Genomic DNA, 13,536 nt, shown 5'->3' on the forward strand with positions numbered 1-13,536 from the left:
TACCTGGAAGGTAATACTGCTAGCATGGGACCAGGTGAGTGAGTCTCCCAGGGAAAAGCATCCCATCACTGGAGTAATACAACCCCCACCAAGTTCTTTCTGTAGATCATATCTACTTCATCTCTGAAGGTTAAGGCATCCATAAAAGAGGACCAGCAGAATATCTTCCAAGTGTGGAAGAAACTGATATGTGAGGAGAAACTTTTTCAGATGGATCCCATGTGGTTTGAAGTTAAGTACTGGTGCTTCAAATTGGGCTTGGCAATAAACAGGCAGCCAGCACTATTCTTTTAGAACTTGAGATGTGATCCAAATGAGCTGCACCATCAAAAGTCTGGCTACTGTCATCTGCACTTAGCTGAAACTTCCAAACATCTTCAACAGCAGTCAATGCATCACAGTAATTGGGAAACTTCAATATAGAGTTTTTAAACAAATGGAAGCTTTAAATTAAAAGAGCAATTCTATGCATGCCTACATAGAATTCCCACTGAACTCAATGGGGTTTACTCCCAGCTAACTGAATTTAGGACTGTAGCCCAAATTTGATTATACCAAGCTTTTGCTAGCATAACATTTCACTATTGTAGTGTGACTCTGTGACAAATGTGTTGGCAAACATATGCATCATGCAAGCATACTTATTAGGAAATTCTGGTTGGCAAGTAGCTTCTTTTTTAGAGCAAACCTGAGTAATAGGTGGGATGACCCTCAGAGGTGACAGAAGAGGATGCTTGGCACCAGCAATTATCTTGTCATCATATATTGCCTACATAAATTGGTGCCAGTAAAGTTATTAGCAGGCGGCTATAGAATTTTAAACAGAAATAATTTGAAAGTGGACAGAGTGAAGAACAGTAACGCAGATCAGATAGATATTTGTTAATTTAATTTACTTATTTATTTAAGCGTCTTGTAAGATATCATATTCACCAATTTGTATTCATCAGCTAGTCACTGATGATCCAACTACATTCAACATGTGATTTTTTTCCTTTCTGTCGTCTTCTTCAAAAAAACCCCAACAAAAAACAGGCAGAGGGTGGTCTGCTTAGGACCTCAGCAAACAGGAAGGTGAATTGCAGATTTTGGGAATTCCAGCTTGCAAAAGCAGCAAAACTAAAAGTGCCAGCCAACTATGGACCCCTATTTCTGTATTTGTCACTTATTTGACACCTAGAGGAAGAACAAGGTCATCTGCTATGGGCCAAGGTGTCACAGGGGTAAGATTGTCCTACCTTCACTTCTGTTCCCTAAGTGTGATTGTCATATCTATCAGGGTGGCATGGCTGGAAGTCACTGCTGTCAAACAGCAGTATTGACAAAGTGTGATGATATTCTTGGGACACAACACAGTGGGGAAAGTGGAAAGCCTCTGCCTCTGGAAAGAGGCACATTCTGCTGTTTGTCAAAGCACACCATTTCCTTGGCCATCAGCCTAAGCCATCACCATTACAAGGCCTCAAGTTCATGAGAGCATCACCAAAGAATTAAATGAAAAACTGGACTGTATGGAGGCTGGATTGAAGTTACCCATCTGGAGGCTGCGTTTAAGAAATAAAAGCAAAGGTGGAAGTGCTTCTTAGCTACAGAAGTACCTCCTAACTCTCCCGGGTTTGAAGTTCTCATCAGAGAGACCACATAGGTCTTCTCAGAAGATGCAACTTCTACTGAGTTATGTGAAGCTTCTACCTTGGCAAGTTGGTTAGAACCCAATACATTTGGCCATTTCTCTGTCGTTCAAGGAAAATTTGAGCGGTCTTTTCAGAGATCCCTGGTACAGGATGAAAATTATGAATGGCCCCAGTGCCCTCTACTTCTGCTGCAAATCGTATTGGAGAGTGAACCTGCTACCAGGGCCCACTTCGTCATCAACTTTCAAACTGATCCCCACATTATTTTAGATTCCATTCAGGCACACTTTTACCACAGTGATTTGCATTACAGTTGTTCTTTGTGGAGTGCTGTACTGTGAAAGATGACACCTGCCCTGAGGAGCTGCCAAATACATGTCTAATTCTTCCAATAAAAAAGTCAGAAGTAATACTAGCTTAGAAGAAAGCGAAGCTCTATTGTAAAAGAAAATGTCCTCCCCCACCAAAAATGCGGAGCATTGTTCCCTCAAGGATGCGTAGTCATGATCATATATGGTTATTATAGATCTCTTGCCCATTTCAGGTTCGTTTGCAAACTGTTAGTTAGAATTAACTTTGAGTAATTATGTCTTTATTAACTAACATGATCAGTGAAAATAATCTAGGTCCATAACGAAGATAAAACATGTGGATTCTAACATTGTTCTCTGGATTCTACATTTACTGTTAAAAAGGAATAGCATATTCTTAGCTCTTACTGACAAAACCCTCTCTACCTTTTCACATACAAATTTTTCAAGCGCTTCTTCTCAGGTAGAATGTTGCTCCTCCCTCTTCACATCTGAAGAGCACTAGCAGGCTTCCTTTTTATTTTCAAGGTAACCTTTACCAACCTTGTCTAGCGACAGAAGGAAAGGGCAAGATTGCACAGGGCGAAAGACTGTTAAGTGAGTGGAAGCTTCAGAGTTTCTTTATGCTGATGTTTTTACATTTATGACAGCTTGGTACCACTCTTAACCCTGTAAGTTTTCTAACAATGGAAATTTTCAAACACAATATTAAAAAACAACTGTTTATGCCCTTTGTACCACTTGCAAATGTTCTTAATGCAGGAAAGAATATACAGTGGTACCTCGGGTTAAGTACTTAATTCGTTCCGGAGGTCCGTTCTGAACCTAAACCTGTTCTTAACCTGAAGCACTTTAGCTAATGGGGCCTCCTGCTGCTGCCGCCACGCCGGCGGAGCACGATTTCTGTTCTCATCCTGAATCAAAGTTCTTAACCCGAGGTAATATTTCTGGGATAGCGGAGTCTGTAACCTGAAGTGTATGTAACCCGAGGCACCACTGTAAACAGGAACCAACTGGGTGTGGTTTGAAGGCACAAGAGGCCACTGCTTTGCTGAAGCTAAGCAAGTCTGGGTCTAGTCAACATCTGGATAGCCACATGTGTACCACCTTGAATTCCATGATGGACAAATGTAAGAAAACAAAACATGTACATTCTGGTCTGTGCAGCTTTATGTCATGGTATAAACCAATTAAACCACACTGTTAGAACAAGGGAACTTCCAGCTAGAAGGAAGGAGGAAGAGGCGGCTGCATGAGGCAGGCTGCAGCTTAAGGACTAAATTTGATGTGAGAGAAAAGCACCTGCACTTTTGGGATGGTTGCCAGTTGAATGTATTATCCATATAAGGTATCTAGCTGGTACCATATCTATGTGGAACAAATGCTAAACCTGACCTCTGATGCAACCATATGTAGTACTCTATTTGCTACAATTACAACATTGCTAGGTACTTGTTTTCCTGTGACTTTTCTAGGCTAGTGGACCTCATTCCACTTTAGAAAAACACCAGCTCCAAATTATAGGAGCAGGGAGCACAGCAGCTAATCCTCCCTGCCCACTAGCCTATTTCAGCAGATTCACTCCACACATTCTGATTGAAGCAGCATCTCCCTCTTCAGTCTTACTGCTTTCCATCTGCCCCTTAATTATAGGATGTCAATGCAACATAGTTACGCAATACGTCTCTGGAACTTTATTAAACTGTTTGGTGCACAAGAGATAACAGCATTTTTTCATCTGGATAATTAAAACACCATTCTGATAATGTCCCTTTGATTGGGCATGATTGCACAAATACATACACCCTCTACTTCTATTATTGCAGGAGTAATGAGAGACAAGTGTTTTTCTTCCATACCCTGCTGGTTTAAAACAACAAATAAAACCAGAGTTTTTAACATAGTTAAGAACCGGCTACATGTATAGCTCAAAAGGAACAGAACGTAGCAGATGTTAATTCTACGGCAAATGTTATGCATTACACATGTCACTGAGACACAAATGCTAGAACGTATTCACACCTCTTGACAGCAACACACCGCACAGAGTTCCTGCCAACTTCTAGCGATGTTCACCTCCAAGTGGCCATATCATCCCTCCCCCCATTTCCCTGTCCCAAGTCAACATTCTGTTGCTAATGAGCATTAAAACCTTCCTAGGTCTGATTTGGGTTTGGTTTTGTCCGCTTGCTTTTTAGGGTATTTCTAGTCACTTGCACATGTGTGAAAGTTGCACGAACTGAGTTCCAGCTCAAAAAAAGCCCTGGTGGTAATAATAATTTTAAAAAACATTGCAACATCACTTACAACCCAGAATATAAGCTGGTTTTGGACTGGATTTTGTTGTTGTCCCAAGCTTAGTGTTGATGAGGCCCAAACTACAATTGTTGACTCTGCCCATCATTGGCTCAGGTTCCATCTACTGTTGGTCTTCCCATCTTCCATCGTAGCGGTCTCAGTGGGCACCAGACATCACTGGCTGAGAGTTGCTTAGTCACTGTACGAACAAAGCACTTATAATGTCCGAGTGTGCAAAACCAATCGCCAGATGAGCACACCTCCACCAGGCTTTCCAGTTCTGAATTAGTGAGGGGTCCAAAGAATGGATTAGCTTCAGCAAGAACTGTCTCATGAAACCTTGGACCATTTTCTGTGTCTTCACCCACAAAAGTTAAGCATTTTTAGTTAGTTGATCATGTAAGAATACTTATTTGACTTCTGCCTTATCCAGTCCTTAAAGCTTTTAGCTAAGGGTTAGCCTGGTAGCATTTCCCATTGAAAGAACTTTCCAGACTCCTTTGCCTTGTGCTTCACCATGCTCCTATGTGGTTTTCCTAAAAAGCAATGGTGTATACAGAAGCCCATTCACCTTTTGGATTCTGCCCTAATTTTGGTGCTGGTTTTTCTGGTTTAGACTTTTGTTGTTCCTGTTTTCAGTGAGTACTTGCAGGAAGGGGAGTGGAGAAATCATGCAGGATTTTTTAATTCCTTAGAAGCTCTGTTCAGATTCATTATTTGGCAGTTGCAAGGGACAGAACAAGAGCCTTTTGCTTGCTGGCAGAATAAGGTCTAACGTACCATTACCGGTATTTTAACTCCCTCCTCCCCCTTGAGATGTTCATATTTTTAACTCTGCGGGAGTCTAAACAAAATTTTTTAAAACAAGCATTATTAAAATTATGTAATTACTGGATCCATTTTATTAAATTCAGTCAACAAATCCTAAATTATGTTGGCTTTGATTTTGCTGTTTCACAAGGATTCTACCCCACATGCACCACAGCAATGCTCAGGGCAATCATGCATTTTAAATCTCAATCTTTTACAACAGCTGTGACTGATGAGTCTAATAGAATCTGGACCAGAGTATTAACCAGTGTTGGGGCTTTGCACTATACTCCCAACATGCACTCCCATCGTAAGTTAATATTAGTACCAATATCAGCTTGCCTTTAAATGGTAATAGCAGCTTCAGGGACTCTATTTTTGCAGGGGCAAAACAAAAAAAGTAACCCCACTTCAGAGTTGCTAAATGTCACCACTAATTTAAGCTTGGCCTTAATAAGGGCAGCAATTGGTGCAATTTTGGGCAACATAAAACATCTGAAAAGAAACAACCATTGTAGCCTGCTTCAATTGTGACCATTTCCAAAGGGGTAGGGTCGCCATACATCCAGGAAATCCCGGACATGTCCTAGAATCATAGAATCATAGAGTTGGAAGAGACCACAAGGGCCATCGAGTCCAACCCCCTGCCAAGCAGGAAACACCATCAGAGCACTCCTGACATATGGTTGTCAAGCCTCTGCTTAAAGACCTCCAAAGAAGGAGACTCCACCACACTCCTTGGCAGCAAATTCCACTGTTGAACAGCTCTTACTGTCAGGAAGTTCTTCCCAATGTTTAGGTGGAATCTTCTTTCTTGTAGTTTGGATCCATTGCTCCGTGTCCGCTTCTCTGGAGCAGCAGAAAACAACCTTTCTCCCTCCTCTATGTGACATCCTTTTATATATTTGAACATGGCCATCATATCACCCCTTAACCTCTTCTCCAGGCTAAACATGCCCAGCTCCCTTAGCCGTTCCTCATAAGGCATCATTTCCAGGCCTTTGACCATTTTGGTTGCCCTCTTCTGGACACGTTCCAGTTTGTCAGTGTCCTTCTTGAACTGTGGTGCCCAGAACTGGACACTGTACTCCAGGTGAGGTCTGACCAGAGCAGAATACAGTGGCAATATTACTTCCCTTGATCTAGATGCTATACTCATTACTTCCCTTGATCTAGATGCTATACCTATTTTCGGGGAGCCAACATGCCCCTCTGGGGGGGATTTTCATGTTTTAAAGGAAATGTCTGAGTTTCGGGGATTGTTCTCTTTTTTGCTCTTCAAGATATGGCAAGGGGTAACCATGCTAATCTGCTGCAACAAAAACAACAAAGTGTCTTGTAGCATCTTAAAGACTAAGAAAAATAATTATGGCATATGCCACTTCATTCCTATGAGCTTCAGCCAGCATGAGCAATGGTCAGGGATGATAGCCGCTGCAATCCAACACCGCCCCCACTCTTGCTCTAAAGAGCCATAAGACTTCCATTCCAGTGCAATTTTTCTAGAAAAAGAGGTACTGGAACTCACAATGAACGTCTCCTTTGTTCTCTTATAATAGCAATGGTGTCCACCTGAGATGAACTGGAACTGAGTTACAGATGAAAAAAAGCCCTGCTTTTAACCATTGTTGACAAACTGATATTGGACTAAGCACTGTCAAAATTAAGTTGTGTGCAACGCAGCTATTACACTTCAAATATTTGTAGCTCAAGATCATTAGATATACATAAAAATGCAATGAGGCTGAAGAATTTATGGAAACAGAAGCAGTCTCCTTGACTACTTGTGTATTATTTGCATACTGTGAATTTCAAAAATAATTTCACCAAACTGCACTGACTGGTAGACTCCCTGCCCTCAGCTTTCCTTAATGGTAAAAAGGTCACTCAACTGAATTATTTACTGAATGGAGGAGAGAAACAAAATCCTGAGATAACAAGCTTAAAAATAAAAACTACCCATAATCCCAAGCATTGATTGATAGGGGATTTTGTGGTGGTTATAATAGAAAAAGAGGTGCAGTCTTATCAGGTAGTGATATTCAATAGCCTGGTTCAGAAACTAACCAAACTGCTTCTGCAACTCTCACAGTAGTGATGAAGGTGTGCAGTCCATCCAACACAAAGTACAGTGGTACCTTGGGCTAAGTACTTAATTCTTTCCGGAGATCTGTATTTAACCTGAAACTGTTCTTAACCTGAAGCACCACTTTAGCTAATGGGGCCTCCTGCTGCTGCCATGCCGCCGGAGCATGAGTTCTGTTCTCATCCTGAAGCAAAGTTCTTAACCTGAAGCACTATTTCTGGGTTAGCGGAGTCTGTAACCTGAAGCGTATGTAACCTGAGGTACCACTGTATTAGATGCAGGCTCCATGCACATTGGCCCAAACACACTGTATGGGTGATCATCCCACTTTTTCTTTTTTAAGGATAAAGATGTGTGTCTAATAGTCCATATAGACTACGTGGTGAAGGGAACAGACATACATTTGCTCCACCTCAGTAGGTGTCTGAATCTGGCCACAGATTTAGATCTAAATGTTACTAACTACTACACAATTTGCTTGTTAACGGTACCTGCATACATTAAACAGATTTTCAGATTCTGTTAACAAGAATTCTGAAATAGCACAGTTGTGCCAGGTGGGTACGCTACATTTAAATATTCAAAGAACCCTCAGTGCTGAGAGGGATATAAAGAGATTGTGGTTTTAAATAACTGGCTCTGCTGCAAAGTTAAGATCGATCTGCCTAGATTAAAAATGAAACCTGTTTGCTAACTGTATATAGAACTGGTTTGCAAAATATCATCTGGAAAGCCAATTTGTGAATACATTATGAAAGCAGCAAAAAGCAAACCGATACTTAACTAGGCTCATGGCAATCATGAGACATTTTGTTGCTGTGATTTTGTGCCAGCTGTGATCAGTATTTTTCAGGGATTCAACACTTGGGTGTTTACAAAAGATGCTTTCTTTGAATGCTAGCCCATTCCTTTCTGGACCTGCTGTTTCCTTGTGTACTAGATACTATTGATGAAAGATGACAAACAAGGAACTGGGTTGTATTATGCACACACCCCAATACATTACAAGATCCCTTGTTTTTCATATTTGTCCACTTCAGTATCTCTAGACAAGCACAAATTATGTAAAATGAAAAAGTCTCATTCTATATAGCTGGCTGTCAAAGTTTATTTGTTGTTGCAACCATCCTGGTCATTTCAGCCAGCAGTAAAAAGAAATATACGTCCTATCCATACTACAGTGGTACCTCGGTTTACGAACTTAATCCGTTCCGTAAGTCCATTCTTAAACTGAAACAGTTCTTAAACCGAGGCGCGCTTTCCCTAATGAGGCCTCCTGCCGCCGGTGCCCTTCCACTGTTCGGCTTCCGTTCTTAGACCGAGGTAAAGTTCACAAACCGAGACACTATTTCCGGTTTTGTGGATTTTGTAAACCAAATCGTTCTTACACCGGACTGTTCTTAAACCGAGGTACCACTGTATTTAGAATGTGCCTAGATACACGATTAAAAGACAGTATTAGCCAACTTATACATACATCTATATCTTGAAATGCAAACCAAAGCACATGAGTTTCTATATTTCATTGACAATCAGATCTTTACAGTACACCATATTATCCTTGAGGAATGCTCCATAATTCTATATTTTAATGGAAAAGATATTAATGAAATAATTATTCTGTCATAATACAAGAAAATTGCAGAAGAGTCTTAGAATTGTAGGTAATTTTATAACAACACTTTATTGTTTATGTGCTGCACATCTGACTGGGTTACCCCAGCCACTCTGGGCAGCTTCCAACAAATCAAAACACAATACAGTTAAAACACAATGTTCAGTGTTAACCTAATGGAGGCTCCGATATTCACCCCCAACAGGTTATTCCACATTAATAATATCATATCAGAAATAATGGAAGAAATCTAAAAGTAACATTAAAAAACCTGCCACAAAACATGAACGGCAATACAGAACAATTTGTCCTCAATAACAAGAGCAGCAGTTGTAACTGTGTACAAAATAATAAAGCTCTACAAAAATTATTCATGTGGTTAGAAACACTGGAAAGAGAATATAAAAGGGGAATTTCCAAGAAATACTGCAGTAAGGACAGTATCATGATAAGAATGAACTGATGTCACACATTTAAATTTGCTCACTGCATTAACAAAACTACGCTAGTTGGTTTAAAAACAGTATTATAGGTTTATAGTATGTTGTAAATTCATATTTGTGACTCCCCCCAGGTATTTTTTTTTGGGGGGGGGGTTCATATATAGGCTCAACCTAAAATAGCAACCCCTTCCTTATTTGCACAGCTGCAGCATTTCAACCAATGTGAAACCTTGACTATTTAGGACAGGCATAGGCAAACTCGGCCATCCAGATGTTTTGGAACTACAGTTCCCATCATCCCTGACTACTGGTGCTGTTAGCTAGGAGGGCCGAGTTTGCCTATGCCTGATTTAGGATATTGTACCATTTCTCAAACCACAATGACTGTATTGCTTGAATCTCTGGCCTGCATTGACAATGATCAGCAGTGCCAACTTCACAATACGGTCCTTCCTCCTGCAAACAAGGGGAATTCCTGACTTAAAAGATCACTTATTTAATGGCTGTTTTTCATTCCAAGATTTTTCCCTTCAGAACCTTTCCATAAAAGCCAATTCCACTAATTTCTTTTTTTACTTGCCCCGAATGATTTTCACTGGTGGATTAAAAAGCAGCAGCTACCTCTCAAGATCAGTACATGAGCTTCCTTGGAATAATATGATGAAACTCTAGGAAATACCCGAATGAGACTTTGTGGCACAGATCATAGCACATACCTAAAGTTCATGTTGTTAATATCCTAGAATATTACCAACTTCCTAATGTAGTAATAGTACAGTGGACACTCGGGTTGCAAATGTGATCTGTGCGGGATGCGCATTCACAACCTGCAGTGTTCACAACCTGCAGCGGCGCATGGGTTGCATTTTGGCACTTCTGCGCATCGCAAAGCATGATTTGGTACTTCTGCACATGCGCGACTGCTGAAACCCGGAAGTAACCCATTCCAGTACTTCTGGGTTTCGGCGGTACATAACCCAAAAAAACGCAACCTGAAGCATCTGCAGCCCGAGGTATGACTGCAGTAGTAGTTATTGATGTTTTAAACCCTTGAATTAAAGGGGGCATTAGAATATGCCCTGAATATAAATTATGGATGTTTCTATATTAAATGTGACAAAATGTTTACATCAAAAGTGTTGTGCAACAGTTGACTATATATTGTGGCATGGACCTTCGTATGCAAGAGACCACTGCATTTGTTTCTAAAGGTAAAGGTACCCCTGACCGTTAGGTCCAGTCACGGTCGACTCTGGGGTTGCGTGCTCATCTCGCTCTATAGGCCGAGGGAGCCAGCGTTTGTCCACGGACAGCTTCCGGGTCATGTGGCCAGCATGACTAAGAGCAGCGCACGGAAACGCCGTTTACCTTCCCATTGGAGCGGTACCTATTATCTACTTGCACTTGACGTGCTTTTGAACTGCTAGGTGGGCAGGAGCTGGGACGGAACAATGGGAGCTCACCCCGTCACGGTGTTTCTACATGGGCTTTATAGATCCAACCTAACTTTACCATGTTTAATAAACCTCATAGCCTGTCATAAATAAATAAGCATTTTACATCTACTTAAAACATTTTTCTCACCAAATACTGCAAAGCGAAGAAAGTTGCTTTCCCTCCCCTTTTCATTATTAATTCAGCACTTCCAAGTATGAGGACTAGCCCATTTCCTCCCACAGACTATCCTTGTCCACTGGAGTCCCCTCACCTCTCTTTAGAGAGCTAGAGTCAGTATAAATCAGAGTTGCTTTCGAGATGGAATCCTCTGACCACAAGCACAGTTCTCGCTGCTCTGGCCAGACATCATCTGATTTAGCATCACTGTACCATCTCTGCCTGAAATGCTTTTTCCTGGAGACACAAAGAGGGGGTTATAGCTGTCTTGGGCATGAATATTCTGATTTGTTGCAAGCGATATTAGAAAAGCTTGACACAATGTTTTAAAGCACGATGTATGACATTTGGGGCCAAGGCTGATAGGTGCCCATAAACAGCGCTGCTGTAAAACTCTCAGAGGCCTGAATGAGACCAAGGTGGACAGATCACACCTAATATCCACTAGCCTGTTCTTATTCCGCAAATTCATTGATGCTGGAGTTCTACACACACATTTACCTGGGAGTTAGTCCTGCTGAAGTTTATGGGGCTTATTTCTGAGTAAACATATGTAGGACTGCATGCTTATATTACATTTCTAATTCCACCTTTCCTGCAAGGAGCTCAAGGTGGCTTACATCTGTCTCCCTCTTTTCTTCTCACAACAACCTTGCGAGGTAGTCAGTGATAGAAACTCAAGATGTATAAGCTAGGTGCTAAACGGCTTCTTAAATGAAGGTTTCAGTCTTCAAATGGAATGTCTAGTTGCCATTTTGGGGTAAGACAGCTCTAAAGTCTTGTTTTTCTAATGATGGACCGACTGTGATTGATTATCAGCTCAACATCTGACTAGCTTAGATGACTACCTTGAGCTAGGTTTGAGAACTTAAGGAAGAAATGTCACTTAATCCAGGGACAGTCCACATATACCGTATGTTGGCCTATCCTACCCCTTTACCCCTTTTTCTTAAAGGTAACATGGCCCATTCATAACATAAGAATATCCTTCACAACTGTGAGCAGGGCAGTGGGGTAGGGTAAGTGAAGACAAGCTACAACATTTAATTATTTGAACCCCAACACTCTAACCACTACACCACACTGCCTCATTGGGAAATGTTTCATTGTCACAAACCAGTGGAATCTGTTTGCTGAAAATCAGCTAAATTATTCAGGTTACAGTTAACTCTAGATTAAGAGCTAGTTCTTCAAACCTCCTCTCCCACTTTTTCATCAGAGGCAGGTCAACATGCCCTATCATCCAAACGTAAGAGAGACCACTTGAGTGAGACACATCCGAACCCACCTATTGCTCATGCCAGTGATGACAAAAGCACAAACATTTAGAATACCAAACCAATATTATTTTAGACGATAAATGCAGTGCATGTTCCGTACTTCAAGGATGTGACTTCAATTCTCACATAACCTTTAAATAATTAAGTTACTTCAAACAGAAATGCTCTTGTACGCCACTTTGCACTAACCTCACATAAATCTGCTTAACGGTATTGAAAGGGAGGAAAATATATCACGAGGATACGTAATCTGCTGTATATTAATAAACTGCAGACCAAATTATTAATACTAATTAGGGTATAGGAAGATGAGCCCCTGGATTTTCTGTAGATTAAGTATACAACCAGCCACGTAACTTGAGGCAATCCTGACAGTTGCCAAAGAACCTACATTCTTCTGTCAGCTCACGTCCAATTATTCAGAACTGCCTTTGATCCGACTTGAAATATGGTGTTGTGAACTGCTGCACAAGCTGCAGCTCAGTTCCTTGAGATGACAACACTAAAAATACTATCTTATTGTTTAGCATGCTTTAGTTCCTTTTAAAGTAACCAGCTGGTCAGGCATGCCTTGAGACAGATTTCTGTCCTTTTGTTGTCACTCCCTAGCATTTAAGGATACAGAGGTTTCAACTAGAACCTGTAGACCTCTGGGTGTTTTTGGGATTCCCAGCTCCCATCAATCCTAGCCAGAATGGCCCAGGCAGGAACCTGTTCCTCATCAACATCTGGAGAGTCACGGGTATCCCACTCCTGCTATAGAACACAAGTAGTACCCTCCTAGTGCGCTACATTGGCTACTTTCCAGTTCTCAACTATGGAGACAACTTAACAGTCTTGTCAGAAAATCTCCAGTCACATTGGAGTTCTTCAAGAACTCTCAGGTGGATACCATCCCAACCCCGTGATTTGTGAGTTTTAAACTTATCAGCAAGGCATAGAACTTTGTCGCTTGCCAACACAACTTGCTTCCATTTCTAATGCCCTGCCTGAGAAATAAAGTTCTAAAAAATGGTTCTCACTGTGCCTTCATCAAAAGATGAAATAACGGAGCTTGTCTGCAATCTCATTTAGCATACCATTGACTCCTTTGTAAAGAATTTGTTGTTGGTCTTAATGTTGTCTGTGATATTCGTCTCTCTTTTTTGCATCCTCGTGGCCTTAGCAGTACTTTTCCCAGTTTGCAAAATATATTCTAGCTAAGCTAAGCTTCTATTGTTGTGCCTGAGAAACCTCCAAGGATTCTTGAGAGATCTGGTTGTTACTTTTCTTTTTACCAATTCCTCACCCCATTTTTTTTTTTTTAAGTTTCCACCTTGAAGTTAAATACAGTACAACTGTGTTAGACTTCCTTGTCAAATGTTCACTTACATTTATGTTGAATTTAAAAACTCTTCATCTCACACCAGGTCGTGGACACCACTTAACATTAAGTCCAGGGTTCC

At 41.0% G+C, this 13,536-nt stretch overlaps 1 long non-coding RNA gene across 1 annotated transcript; it reads right to left on the minus strand.

Moving 5' to 3' along the window:
* Positions 1-878: 878 nt before the first annotated feature.
* On the minus strand, positions 879-6,931 carry LOC310658295. The gene is made up of 2 exons (XR_014502192.1): positions 6,239-6,931; positions 879-5,639 (listed from the first exon to the last, which is right to left on the minus strand). It is a non-coding gene; the product is annotated as an uncharacterized lncRNA (long non-coding RNA).
* Between the last annotated feature and the right edge of the window lie 6,605 nt (positions 6,932-13,536).

This window comes from Podarcis tiliguerta, assembly GCF_965153285.1.
Source record: "Podarcis tiliguerta genome assembly, chromosome: 10".
NCBI lineage: Eukaryota > Metazoa > Chordata > Lepidosauria > Squamata > Lacertidae > Podarcis > Podarcis tiliguerta.